Source organism: Equus caballus, chromosome 23 (genome assembly GCF_041296265.1).
Source record: "Equus caballus isolate H_3958 breed thoroughbred chromosome 23, TB-T2T, whole genome shotgun sequence".
NCBI classification, from domain to species: domain Eukaryota; kingdom Metazoa; phylum Chordata; class Mammalia; order Perissodactyla; family Equidae; genus Equus; species Equus caballus.
This window is the reverse complement of record NC_091706.1, coordinates 64,663,871-64,678,566: the sequence shown is the minus strand read 5'-3', so window position 1 is coordinate 64,678,566 and position 14,696 is coordinate 64,663,871. Positions and strand designations below refer to the sequence as shown.

At 38.3% G+C, this 14,696-nt stretch overlaps 1 protein-coding gene across 6 annotated transcripts in view; it reads right to left on the bottom strand.

Annotated features, from left to right (window-relative positions):
• The window catches only part of AUH (AU RNA binding methylglutaconyl-CoA hydratase), a 155,575-nt gene that overhangs the window by 102,440 nt on the left and 38,439 nt on the right, over positions 1–14,696 (bottom strand). The gene's annotated exons all lie outside the window — the stretch shown is intronic.

Genomic DNA, 14,696 nt, shown 5'->3' with positions numbered 1-14,696 from the left:
AGAAGTCGGTTGATAAGCGTGCTGCTCCTGCTACATTTAGTAAAACAGTATAATTTTCACAGAACTGTCCAAAGTTATAATGTGATCAACACTCAGTGAAAGTCAGCAAAAGCAGTAAAAGTCCCGACAGGGAAGGAGTGAGACCACAGAAGTGCAACTCCATCCTACTCCAGGATTCAACAGGCGGCGGACGTGAACAACTCACAAGGGAAAACAAGTGACTCCTCAACACTGTGTCGGTTTTCCATCACTCTTGGCGGAAGGATAAAGAAAACTAAAACTGAGCTCTGGAAGTTACTATGTGGAAAGTCAATAAAGACAGTTAACTAGAGTGTTCCATCAATCCATCTTTCACATACCATTAAGTCAGCACTTCCAGTTTCTAGTTATTACATCAAATTAGGGGGGAAAGTAAAATACATGCTGAATGGTAGCCAATTTAACTAAATTAATTATTTTAAAAATCTCCTTGACCTTCAAACGAACAAACAAAATGCATAGTGAACATAAACATTTCAGGTCAACTTGGCAGAGAGACAAACAATTCTGCAAACTTTGAAAGCATTCTTTCCTAAACAATTCTTAACACAATGCATCCAAAATAAAAGTCAAACAATCATTCAGGCAACAGCAATGAAAACATAACAAGCGCATAATCTCTCAAACTGCATTATAATAGTCACTGCGGTAGTAATGAAGTACTTTCAGAATGAGCTGATTTCAGGTAAAGTAAAACAAAATGAAATCATCTCAAACAGCTTCGAACTGTATACTGATAATAAACTATTAAACTAAAAGATCAGGCGCCTCTGGAGTTTTTATAAGTATCAGATGCCTCTAAAGCAAGTGGAAAGCTTAAAAGGGATATACCTGGAATTTATGCAAGCTCTTTTGTATTCATTACTCAAGAATCTCTAAATCTTAAAATGGGATACTAGGAAGAGTTTTACGTGGATTTTTACCTTTACAAGCACATTTCACAGTTTAACATTTTATGTAATTAAAAGGAATATAATGTGGGCTGGCCCCGTGGCCGAGTGGTTAAGTTCGCGCGCTCCGCTGCAGGCGGCCCAGTGTTTCGTCGGTTCGAATCCTGGGCGCGGACATGGCACTGCTCATCAGACCACGCTGAGGCAGCGTCCCACATGCCACAACTAGAAGAACCCACAACGAAGAATACACAACTACGTACCGGGGGGCTTTGGGGAGAAAAAGGAAAAAATAAAAAAAATCTAAAAAAAAAAAAAAAGGAATATAATGACTAAATGCATGAAGTGACAAATACAACACTTTAAACTTTGGTAAAAAATTATCCATACCTTATTCATATTCAAAAACTAAATCTTACGTCAGAGACAATTACAGCCACGATAAATCAGATATTATGCTTCATAGAAATGCATATATGTATTTTTGAGGAAAACTTTCCAAATACTCTCATTTATAGTTTATTTACAATGAATCAAATTTTGGGAAGCATTTATCCATAACCAGGATAAGTTACAGATTACTAGTTTTTTCTAAATGGACCTACACCAAAAAGCCCAACAGTCCAACTAGGAGGCCTCCCAAAATTGCCCAAGGAATGGAGCTTTCTCATGGTTTGCCAGCCAAGGAAGCAGCCCCCAAAGCCCCAACACTCGTATCCAAGAGGACTTGTTAGGGTCACCAGTGGCCACACTGCAGGACCCAGTAGTCGACTGGTTAGCATTCACCTTCCTTGGCCTGTCAGCAGCATTTGATCAAACACTCCTTCACGAAAGATTTTCTTTACTTGGCTTGCAGAGTACTGTTTTCTTCCTACCTCCCTACCCTAGCTGATCTTCTCAGTCTCCTTTCTGGTTCTTCTTTTTCATCCCAGCCTTGAAACATAACGCCTCAGGGTCATCAGACCTTTTCCTCTCTACAGTAGCTGCCCAGGTGCCTCAGCCAGTGTGAAGGCTTCACACAGCATCAACATTCTGAGGACTCCCAAAGCTACATCTTGAGCCTCCACTACCTGCCTAAACTCCAAAGTCACATCTAGTTGCCTAACAACATCCCCACTTGGATGTCTGTCTACTAGCCACCAATACCCTCACATTTCAAACTTGAGCTCCTGAGCTACACCCACTCCAATCTAGCAAAGGGGCAGCTATCCTAACTACTAATCACAACAACTTTCAAACCGCTCCATCCCTGTTCATTCTATCATCCTCACTCACAGCCTAGGAGCAACATGAACTGGGGTGGAAGAGAGAGAATCAAACTCAGGCCAGTGCAGGCAAGTCTTGGAATTTTAGGTAAAGGCAGAGAGAAAGAGGCTCCAGGAGAGGATCCAAGCTGAAGATGAGAGGAAAGCAGCAGAGCCTGGCTCAATGTCGACACCAACAGGATCCCAGTCAATTTACCCTTTCAATCGCGGCCCCACCATACGCCACTCACTATGCTAGATACCAGGTGCAGGTAGAGAAAAAACCCACTGTGTTCTCACAACAGGGAGGAGATAGGAAAAGTAGCAGATGGTAGAGAGCAGACTAGAATCTACATCTTGTGGCTCTACATCAAGAGATTTTCATATGGTATGCCTCAATAGACAAACAGCAAAACCATTCATAGAAGCTCATCACATTCTGCTAACGTATAAAAGGTAACTTTTCTACAACAAAATAAATATTTTATGGCAATGTCTGAGAAAATGTTAAGCTGAACCAATGTTCTGACATCATAAGAGCAACTTTACATTATGAAACATAATGTAACTTCCAGCTTAAGATAAAGATGACAGAAAGAGAGACCACGTTACCAAAGCACTGAAGAATACTCTCTAGTACAAAATCAGCTAGGTTGGGGTAGGAAAAGGATTTTCCTTGGGAACTCCCACCTCATTCCTTGCCTGTGTCCTCTCCTGCCTAGACTGTCTTCCTCACTCTGCCCACTACAGTCAGACATCACTTAACGATGGGGATGCGTTCTGAGAAATGCATCGTTAGGCAGTTTCGTTGTTGTGCGAACATCATAGCGTGTAGTTACACAAACATAGAAAGGATAGCACACTACACACCTAGGCCACATGGTACTGATCTTATGGGACCACCACCGCCTATGTGGTCCTTGTTGACCGAAACGTCATTATGCGGCAAAAAGGATTTGATTCCAGTAAGAAATCTCTGCAGAAGGACGGCCAAGATAAAAGGATGATGTGAGTGTGCTTCTATTAAATGTGGTGGGTTTTTCTTTTTTTTAATTATTAGTGACATATTTTGTATTGTTTTGAGTCTTTCAATTCTAAAATTCAAACGTGTCTCAATTCTAAAATTCAAAAACATGCTAACGAAAGTAAAATAAATGAGAAGCACTACTTGAGGTTTAGCTCATAAAATTTACATAAGACTTTTCATACAGAATTTTTTCATCCTGTACAAAAATATTTTCTATGTATTTGACCTGGAGAGACAGCTTTTTCTGATAGAAAAATAAATATGAACAGGTTTTTAATCATATGAAGGAAAGCTAATCAGAGAATTTGAAAACTTTCAAAATTAAATTATTTCCTTTTGTAAAACTTTATAGTATAACAAATCTAAAGAAAAAAAGATGCTGGTTAAATAGATGAATTTTGTAATCTATCCCTTTTAACATAATTACCTGTATTTCAATGCAAATTCAGCTCTGCATTTACATAGCTAAATTAAAGCTTTTGCAATTTTATTTCATCAGAAAAATGGAAAAGGAAGCTGGAAATGCCTGGCATTTTAAAAGATTACTATGAAAGATCATTTACAAAAATATCATCTACATCATACTAAATTCTACAATTTACAATTCTGGTGAAAACCTGTTTTAAATATTTGTTTATCATTACGTAGCAATTCTTTGAGGTTTCAACTTGAGAGAACTGGGCTTGCCCCCTCAGAATTTCTACTTAAGAGAAAATTCTGAAAACGTTTTCTAGCTCTTCATGAAATGTCATCTAAACAGACAAGACTGGCCATCCGCAGGTGATTGACGCCTCTGCCCCTCATGTCTGCATTGCTTGTCTGCACAGCGGCGGTCCTGATAGTGATGTGCCCACTGCCGCAAGCGAGAGACCGGAAGGAAGGTGCGCGCCGCACAGCTCGAGAAGGGGTGGCACGTTAACGACCCACAGCTGTTACTAGATCCGGATCATGTCACATCCATGCAGCAGTGCCGACCTGCTGATGCCTAATATTTCAAGCAACTGAGCAGACCAACTGTATACATGGACATCGCCAGATGGTCAATATAGAAGTCAAATAAACTACGCAACTGGAAGCAGGAAATGGAGAAGGAGTTTTCTCTCTGCCAAAACAAGACCAGGAGCAGATTGTGGTGCTGACCATGAAATGTTAGCATCAAATATCAGAGCAAAGCTGAAGAAGAGTACTCAAAGAATCACAGGGCCGAAATCTAACGTAAACAACATTCCTGACGACTATAAAGTCCACATAAACAAGAGGCTTGGACTGCTAAACTTCACTGACGGAGGCCCAGAAGACTGTGGCCCGAAACCAGAAACGTTACTAAAAGTGCAAAAAGACCGTGCCTGAAGGGCAAAGAGAAGAAAAATCGAGACAGATGACCCAAGAAACGCTTAAAATTGTCAAGCACAGGCGAGAAGCCAAATAAGTAAAAGGTGACAAAAGCAAGGTTAGAATCCTGAACACAGTACTTCAGGACTGTCACATAGAGATAAAGAGAACCACTATAATGGCCGATGCAAAGAGACAGAAGAGAACAACAAAAAGGAAGAACAAGCGGTCTCTTCAGAAGATTTGAGAAATCAAACAGAAATTTAAACTAGATTAGGAATGCTGAACAACCAACAGGGAAGCACACTAACTGATCAGGAGAAAGTAAAGTGAAGGTGGCAACAGTACACTGAAGATCAATACAGAAGAGACAAAAGAATGACAGACATCTTTGAAGAAGATGCCCAGGAGGAAGAACTCATAATCCTAGAAAGCGAAAGCTGCTCTGAGTCCTGGGAAGAAGTAAATCACCAAGGGTACATGGGATATTGATAGAATTATTTCAAGCCACAGAGACTGAATCCGTCAAAATCCTAACAGGAATATGCCAACAAACATGGGAAACAAAACAATGACTTACAGACACTCCCTATACATCCCAATCCCCAAGAAAGGAGCTGCCAAGGAGCGCAGTAATTACAGGACCATCGCTCTAACTTCCCATGCAAGTAAAGTGATGCTCCACGTGCAGCAGCAAAGGCTTTGACCTCATATGGAGCAAGAAACGCCTGATGCCCACACTGGATTTGGAAAACGGACAGGCACAGGGGAGCTAACTGATTATTTTTTGGTAGTTACTGGAGTGCTCCAGAGAATTTCAGAAGAAGGTCAGCCTCCAGTGAAGGCTTTGGCTATGTGGATCATGAAAAGCTCTGCACTGCTTCGAAAGAAATGCGCGTGCCTCAGCACTTGATTGTCCTGATGTGCAACCCATATTGTGGACAAAAAGCCACTGTCAGGACAGAACATGGAGACACAGGATGGTTTCCTATAGGCAAAAGTGTCAGACAAGGGTGCATTTTACCTCCCTATCTGTTTAATCTGCATACAGAACATAGCAAATGAAAAACTGAGCTTGACTCACACGAAGGAAGAGCGAAAACTGGTGGAAGAAATATCAACAATCTAAGACATGCAGATGACACCGTCTTACTGGCAGAAAGCAGCGATGACTGGAAACAACTTCTGAGGAAAGTGAAAGAAGAAAGTCTTAAAGCAGGACTGCACTTGAAAATCAGGAAGACAAAAATCATGACTACAGAATTACACAACTTTAATGTACACAATGAAGACACTGAAATTCTTTCCCTTGGTTCAGTCATCAATTTAAATGGAGACTGTAGCCAAGAAATCAAGAGAAAACTGAGACTTCGGAAGGGCAGCAGTAAAGAATTAGGAAAGATCATCAAGGATAAGGAAGTGTCCTTAGAGACCAAGGCTAAGATTATCCACACCCCCGAATTCCCAATTACTATGTACGAATGCGACAGCTGGACAGTGAAAAAGGCTGGCAGGAAAAAGTGGATTCATTTGAAATACGGTATTGGGGGAGAACTCTACAGATATCCTGGACTACCAGAAAGAGGAACAAGTGGGTCCCAGAGCAAACTAAGCCTGAACTATCGCTGAAGGCAAAAATGATAAAAGTGAGGCTGCCCTACTTTGGGCCCATCGTGAGAAGGCAGGATTCTTTGGAGAAGACAGTAATGCTGGGAGAAGGAGGAGGCAGCAGGGAAAGAGGCAGACCAAGTAGGAGAGGGACTGACTCCATAAAGGAAGCCATAGGCACGAGTCTACAGGAGCTGAGGAGGCCTGGTGAGGGCAGGACATTGTGGACAGCACTCAGTCACAGGGCTGCCAGGAGTCAGAGCCAACTTCACAGCACGTTAACAACAAATATTTCAAAATAATCACTTATGGCTTTCAACCTGGACATCCCACATGGAAGGGGTAAGGGGACTTGTTACAATGTTAACCTTTTATAAATCTGAGAACTCACCATTTCTTTGGAATGAAACATCTCAAAAACAGTCATATGACTTTTTCTTTGAAAAGAGCAAAATGACTAAATTTTGTTCTAGGATTTTAGAGTTACTTTTTAAGAAGAGACTTTCTAAGAAGCTAGGAACAGTAAACTAAGGAATTTAGTGACTGAATAAAATACAGACGTACTTTCTGATCTCCATTTTAATCAAACAGAATCGTTTTCAAATGAGTCCAGTACCTGTAAGTTTCTTACAGACTCTCTCTCACTAAACACAAGCAGAGCACAGCAGTCATCAAGGCCAAGAAGAAAGTGCCTTCACCCTTCAGACCCCAGAGACAGGTCCTCAGTTGTGGAAAATGCTAACACACAGGGGGCAAGAGGGAAAGTGATATCCAACAGGCAAGATGGACCCTGATTTGTACCACTTCTGACATTGCTACAATGGCCAATTTCAAGATGTCTATGGTTGTGGCAACCAGCTCACAAAATTCCTGAAAACAACAATCGTCTTGGGTCCATATGAACAGGCACCAGCATATCTGTATACGAAAAAGCCCCATGAGAACAATGCAGGATCCTCCTCCACCAGCATCCATTAACATCCACCAGATAAGCCATTTCCTCAGAGGAAAAAATTACCCCACGAAGGCCTTCTCTACAGAAAATGAACTAACTATGTGAGCAGAGCTAGTGGATAAGAACCAAGAGAAAGCTGGAAGCCTATATGCAGAATCTGGTCCATAAACCAATTTTGTTTGACATTTAAAGGGTTTTTTCCTCTCCTTTGAAAAACCTTAAAACTAGGAAATATTTTCTAAAAATCTAGAATTCTGGCTTCTCTTAAAAATAAGAAAGAATATAAGGAAAAACATAGAAAATTATTCAAGAAATAAATGTTTGCAGAACTCTAGATACATGAATCTTTCAAAAGTAGCTTCATCTAATTCGGCAATTATAAAGAAAATATGTAGCATATACATGTGACAAAGCATAATAATAACAAACGCCCTTAAAATCACCACTCAGAGTAAGAACTAGGTGAGGACTAACACCCTATCCACCCTTGTGTTCTTTACCTGCCTTCTCAAACCCAAAATTAATCACCAATGTGAAGTCTGTGTTTACCATCCTCTTATTTTTCCTGTGTGCACATGTATGCGATTTCATTCTAAGTCTACACATATCTATAGACTATATACCATTTCGTATGCTTTTAGTTTTATAAAAAATTATATCATATTGCTTTAATTCAACATGTTTCAAAGATGCATCCATGTTGTTACATGTCTAAGTTATTCATTTATTTGCAATGTTGTCTACAGTCCAACTGTACAAATATACCAAAACATTTATCCATTCTCCTATGATTAAAATTTGGTTGTCTTCAGCTTTTTACTCTCCTTTGTTCAGAGGCACGGCCTGGTGGAGGTCATCTCCAGTGCATCTCCGGCTTCTACCTCACTGATTTCTGATCCTTGTGTTACTGTCTCCCTTCAACTTTCTTTGGATTTATAACCTTTTAAAATAACTTTTTAAGGTAATGCTTAGCTATTTATTGTCGGTGGTTTTCCCTTGCTAACTTACGCATTTAATGATATGAATTCCCTTCAAACTACCACTTTAAACAAATCCAAAAAATTTAGATATACAGTAATTTTATATTCATTCAGTCTTAGAACTTTTTTCCCTAATAGTTTCTTCTTTGACCCATAAGTTATTTAATAATTCTTTTTAATTTTATGAATATATGGTTTTTAAATCTCTATATTATGTACAGTTTTGTTCCTAACTTTACTGCACTGTGGACAAGGAACACAGTCTCTATGCACTAATCTTCTGAAATTTAACAGAGATTTTAGGATCCAGAACATGATACATTTTTGTAAATGTTTCACATGTTCATGAGAAGTATACATATTCTCTAATTTGGGCTTGAGAGTCTATTAAACCAAACTTGATATTTATGTTGTCCAAATTGTTAACTTTTGTCTGCTGACCTCATGATAAATTGGGAGAGATGGATTGATGGAGGATTTGCCAATTTATCCTATATATATCCAATATAGCTTCTCTTCGGATATTCTGAGATCTTTGTTTTCAGGTATATACAAGTTTAGAGTTATGTTTCCTGAAAAATTTAACCTTCCATCATACACAGTGACTATCTTACTAATAAAGCTTTTTATCTTAAAGTGTATACTGACTTAACTGTTTCTGTTGGTTAGTAATCTCCTGGCATAAAAAAAGCTACACCAGTGGTGGCTATTGACAATACACAGCTGATTTAAATATTTTAATCAAATCGAAGCATCTGTGTCTTTTAATAGCAAGTTTAATCAACTGACATTAATGGTAATTACTGGACTTATTTCAACATCTTACCATTTTATTTGTCCTAAGATTCTTTTTTCCTCTTTACATTTTTTAGGATTTGAAGAACTTTCTTTTGGGTTTTGTTTTGTTTTGTTTTTCTTACTACTCCCTCCACCCTCCAACTCATTTATAAGTCTTATGCTCCATTCCTGCTCCATGAACAACATCTTAAGCTCCCTAGCAAAGGATACAGACGCCTTAAGGCCTCTAAAACTCTGAAAAGCAAAACCCATAAAAAAAAGGCCTGAGCCAAACATAAAGCAAGTTGTCCAAATGAGAACTGGAAGTCAACAGATTTTTTAAAATACATAAACAAAAGAGTGAAAGATTAGCATTAGTTCCAAAAGACAGGGAAAATAAAGAAGATAGAAGACACTTGAGATGGATGAATGAATGGATGGATGGATGGGAGGAAGGGAAGAAGGGAGAGAGGGAGGGAGACAGAAGAGAGAGAGAGAAGGAGAAAGAGAGGAAGGAAGGAAATCAGACCCAGTGCCTGTTTTAGTACAGCCAGCGAGCCAATACAGTTTTTATATTCTTAAAATGCTGAAAAAAATCAAATTGAAAATACTATTTCATAACACATGAAAGTTAAATGAAATTCAAGTTTCACTATGCATAAAGTGTTACTGGAACAGAGAAACACACATTTGTTTACATGCTCTCTGTAGCTGCTTTAGCACTATATGTCAAAGTTGAGTATCAGGTACAACACAAGCATGTCTCCTCTCACCTGTCCTTTTCAACATCATACTAGAAGACCTTGCTAATGCAATTAGACAAGAAGAGGAAATAAAAGGTAATACAGACAGGGAAGGAAGACATAAATCTGTCTTTGGTTGCAAATGACATGATTGTCTACTATGCAGAAAATCTGAAAGAATCAACAAAAAAATTCCTCGAACAAATAAGCGATTTTACCAAGGTGGCAGGACACAGGGTAAATATACAAAAGTCAATCACTTTTCTAAATGCCAACAATGAACAAGTGGAATTTGAAATTAAAAACACAATACCACTTACATTAACACCCCCAAAAATGAAATACTTAGAAACAAGTCTAACAAAATATATACAAGAGCTAAATGAGGGAAACTAAGAAACTTATGCATGAAATCAAAGAAGAATCAAAAAAATGGAGAGACATTCCATGTTCATGAACAGGAAGACTCAATACTGTCAAGATGTCGGTTCTTCCCAGTTTGATCTATAGATTCAATGCAATCCCAATCAAAATCTCAGCAAATTATTTTATGGATATCAACAAACTGATTCTAAAGTTTATACGGAGAGGCAAAAGACCCAGAATAGCCAACACAATATTGAAGGAGAAGAACAAAGTTGGAGGATGGACACAACCCAATGTCAAGATGTAGTAAGGTAAAGTATTCAAGACAGCGTGGTTATTGGCAAAAGATTAGACAAATATATCAAGGAACAGAACAGAGAGCCTAGAAACAGACCTCCATGAATACAGTCTATGATCTTTGACAAAGGAACAAAGGCAATACAATGGAACAGTCTTTTCAACAAATGGCGCTAGAACAACTGGACAACCACATGCAAAAACATGGATCAAGACAAAGACCTTACACTCTTCACAAAAATTAACTCAAAATGGATCACAGATCTAACTGTAAAGCACAAAACTATAAAACTCCTAGAAGATAACATGCAGAAAACCTAGATGACCTCAGGTATGGTGATACCTTTTTAGCTACAACACCAAAGGCACATTTCCATGAAAGAAATATGGATATGCTAGACTGCATTAAAATGAAAAACTTCTGCTTTGCAAAAGATAATGTCAAGAGAATGAGAAGGCAAGCCACAGACTGGGAGAAAACATTTGCAAAAGACACATCTGATAAAGGACTGTTATCTAAAATAGACAAAGAACTCTTAAAACTCAACAATAAGAAAACAAACAACTCGATTAAAAACTGGGCCAAAGATCCTGACACCTCACCAAAGAAAATATACAGATGGAAAATATGCACATGAAAAGATGCTCCACATCATAAGGCATCACAGAAAGGCAAATTAAAACAACAATGAGGCACCACTACACGTCTATTAGAATGGCCAAACTCTGAACACTGACAACACCAAATACTGATGAGGATGCAGAGAAACAGAAAGTCATTCATTGGGATGGGAATGTAAAATAGTACAGCCACTCTGGAAGACTGGCAGTTTTTTACAAAACCAAACAGACTCTCACCATACAATCTAGTAATCATGCTCCTTGGTATTTACCCAAAGGAGATGAAAACTTACGTCCACATGAAAACCTCCACACAGATGTTTATAGCAGCTTTCTCATAACTGCCAAAATCTGGAAGCAATCAAGATGTCCTTCAACAGGTGAATGGATCAGTAAACTGTGGTACATCCTAACACTAGAACATTATTCAGGGCCAAAAATAAGTAAAATGTCAAGGCATGAAAAGATATGGAGAAAACATTAATGTTACTAAGTGAAAGACGCCAATCTCAAAAGGCTACACACTGTATGATCCCAACTATATACGTTCCGGAAATGCAAAACTGGAGAGAGTACAAAGTGGTTGCAGGGCCGGTGCCATGGCCGAGTGGTTGAGTTTGTGCACTCCACTTCGCCAGCCCAGGGTTTCGACAGTTCGAATCCTGGGTGCAGACGTGGCACTGCTCATCAGGCCATGCTGAGGCGGCAGCCCACGTGGCACAGCCAGAGGGACCCACAACTAGAACACAGACTGTGCACTGCGGGGCTTTGGGGAAGGGGAGAGGAGACAAAAGGCCAAGCACAGAGGATTTTTAGGGCAGTGAAAATACTGTGTGACACTGTAATGATGGATATATGTCATTTAACATTTGTTCAAACCTATAAAGTATACACCACCAAGAGTGAACCCCACTGTAAACTAGGACTTGTGTGACTATGATGAGTCAATGTAGATTCATCAGCTGTAACAAATGTACCACTCTGGTAGGGGATGTTGCTAATGGGGGAGGCTACGCATATGTAGTGGCAAGGGATACATGAGAAATCTCTGTACCTTCCCCTCAATTTTGATGTGAACCTAAAACTGCTCTAGAAAAATACAGTCTCTAAAAAAAAAAGTTGAGTAGCTGTGACAGAAACCATAATGGTCCTGCAAAGCCTAAAATATTTACTATCTGTCCCTTTAAGAAAACATTTGCCTGTTCTTGGTTTACTATATTAAATGAGTGATTACATCAAGACACTTAGTTTCTACCTGCCTCTCAAAATCTCACAAAAGACAACTTAAAAATTTTATATCCATTGTAATATAATAAAAATTATCATTAACAAATATTGGGGAACTCACGGGAGAGAAAAAAGTAGACTGGATCAGGCTCCAGAACAGAGATGCTACAACTACCAACACTGAAAACAAAATGCCACTGCAAAAACAGAAACAGTTCTTCACTTAAAAAGTCCCAGAAAAATCCCAACTTCAGAATCAATAAAATAGCAAGAGGCTTGGAAGAAACATCAAGGTAATGTTTATAACTGGACCAGTCTTAGCCACTCCTCCTAGCATATACAGTCCATGTGTCACTTAACAACAGGAATACCTTCTAGGAAATGTGTCACCAGGCGATTTCATCGTTGTGTGAACATCATAGAGCGTACTGAGACAATCCTAGACAGTGTCGCTGACTATGCACCTAGGCTATATGGTACTAATCTTACGGGACCACAGTTGTACATGCGGTCCATCATTGACTGAAACGTCATTATGTGGCACATGACTATATACAGTTATAGACAGCATCAACTTTTACTTCCAAGGTCAAGCTCTCTGACCAACATGGAAACCAAGTCCATGTTCTGCCTTAGGAGACATCTGACCATGAGGCTGAAGCTGGAGAGAGAGAAGCAGAGGAGAGCCTCCAATAATACCAAGACAGGATAAAAAAGGTAGAAAGTCAACAACAAGCAGTCTAGAAATCAAAACATACATATTTTAAAACTTACCTCTAAAAAACAATACAAGTAAACAACAATAGGAAAACCATACAAGACCCCGATAGATGTTACACGGTCAAGTTCTACTAGATTTTCAAATAACAGATGATTTTCCTGTACATAAAGCACAGAAAGAGATGGAAAGCTTTCACCTCATTCTATGAAGGTTGTACAACTATGATACCAAACCAGAAAAGGGTAACAAAAAACAAAACTAGAAAATAAGTCTCATTTATGATTCTATCAAAATCTATAAAATTGTATCTCGCAATGCATATTACAAACCACCATAAGCACTGCGCACAAGGACAAGGCAGGGTTCACTGCAGTAAAGCAAGGCCAGGGCAGCGCTAAGTCCACCAACACAGTTCAGTACAACAATGGCCAAATAAGGTGAAGTCTAACATACACAACTGTAATCCTGACATACATCAAAAAAAGTTTCCAAATTTTAATACTTATTCCTGATTAAAAAAAGAGCAACAAACTCCTAAGAGGTTAAAATAGAAGAAAACTCCCTGAACTCGGTAATTACTGGCAAAATAGCAAAAGCATTCGTCAAAGTCAAATAAAGACAAGGATGAAGACACTCACTTCAACAAGTGAATATTGTACCAAGAGACTTCAGCAATGTGAAAATATATGAAAAATATGTAAGACTAAAATGTTGGGGGAAAAAAGATGAAAACTGCATTATTTATAATGATCTTTTCATCTGGAAAATGCAAGGAAATTGAAAAATAACAATAAATAATACAAGTAATTAGTAAATTGGCATGATATAAAATAAGTACATAAAATTTAATAACTTTCCTACAGACATACAATAACCAGACTTCAACAGAAATGAAAGGAAAGGATTCCATTTAAAAGCATAAATGCCATAAAATAGCTATGAATAAATTTTAGGAGGAAAAATGATACAAGACCAAGACCAACGTGACGAAAACCTTCTTGAAGGACACTAAAAAGATGAATGACCCCCCCCTCAAAAGAAGAGCTATACACATCATGGATGGAAAGATTCGTCATAAAATGTCAGTTCTTTCTAAACAAGACTGAAATTTCAATCACAAGCCCACAAAAGTATTTTTCCTCTTTGCTTTAAAAACTAACAATTCTAATCTCATTTGAAACAACTGATGTGTGAGAATTACCAAAGAAAATCTTCAAGGAAAAAACAGAAAGAATATAAAGGGAACTTAGTACCTTCTAGATACTAAAAGTTCTCAATTTAAAGCTATTGGAAATGAATTAGGGTGGCACATTAGGAGACAATATCTGTAATACATTTAACAACGAAAGGTTAGTACAAAAAATGGCTTTTGAATTAATAAGTAGTCGTGCTCTAGAAAAGAGGATGAAGGAAGTGAAAAGGCACTTTACAGAAGGGGAAAAGCAAGTCTTATTTGCAAAGATGAAACATCACACAAGCATCTGGGGAAATGCAAATTAAAATGCTAAGATGTCTTTTTTTTTTTTAAACTTTGGCAAACTTAAAAAATAGCAACTTTAACTGCTGTCAGGAATATGAGGAAATAGGTACCATCACGTAACTGATGGGAATATAAACTATTACAATCTTTCTGGAATATAATGTGGCAGGATTTATTAAAATATAAAATGAACACATGATACTCAGAACTGCAATTCCATATTTAGGAATCATCCTATAAGTACACATACTAACATTCTGAAAGACTTGGTACAAAGATTCACCACTTTATTACGAACAACACGCAACGACAAAAAGCCCTAAATGTTCATTAATGAAGAAATAATTTAAAATTCTGGATAAGACTATGCTATGGATTACTATGCAGCA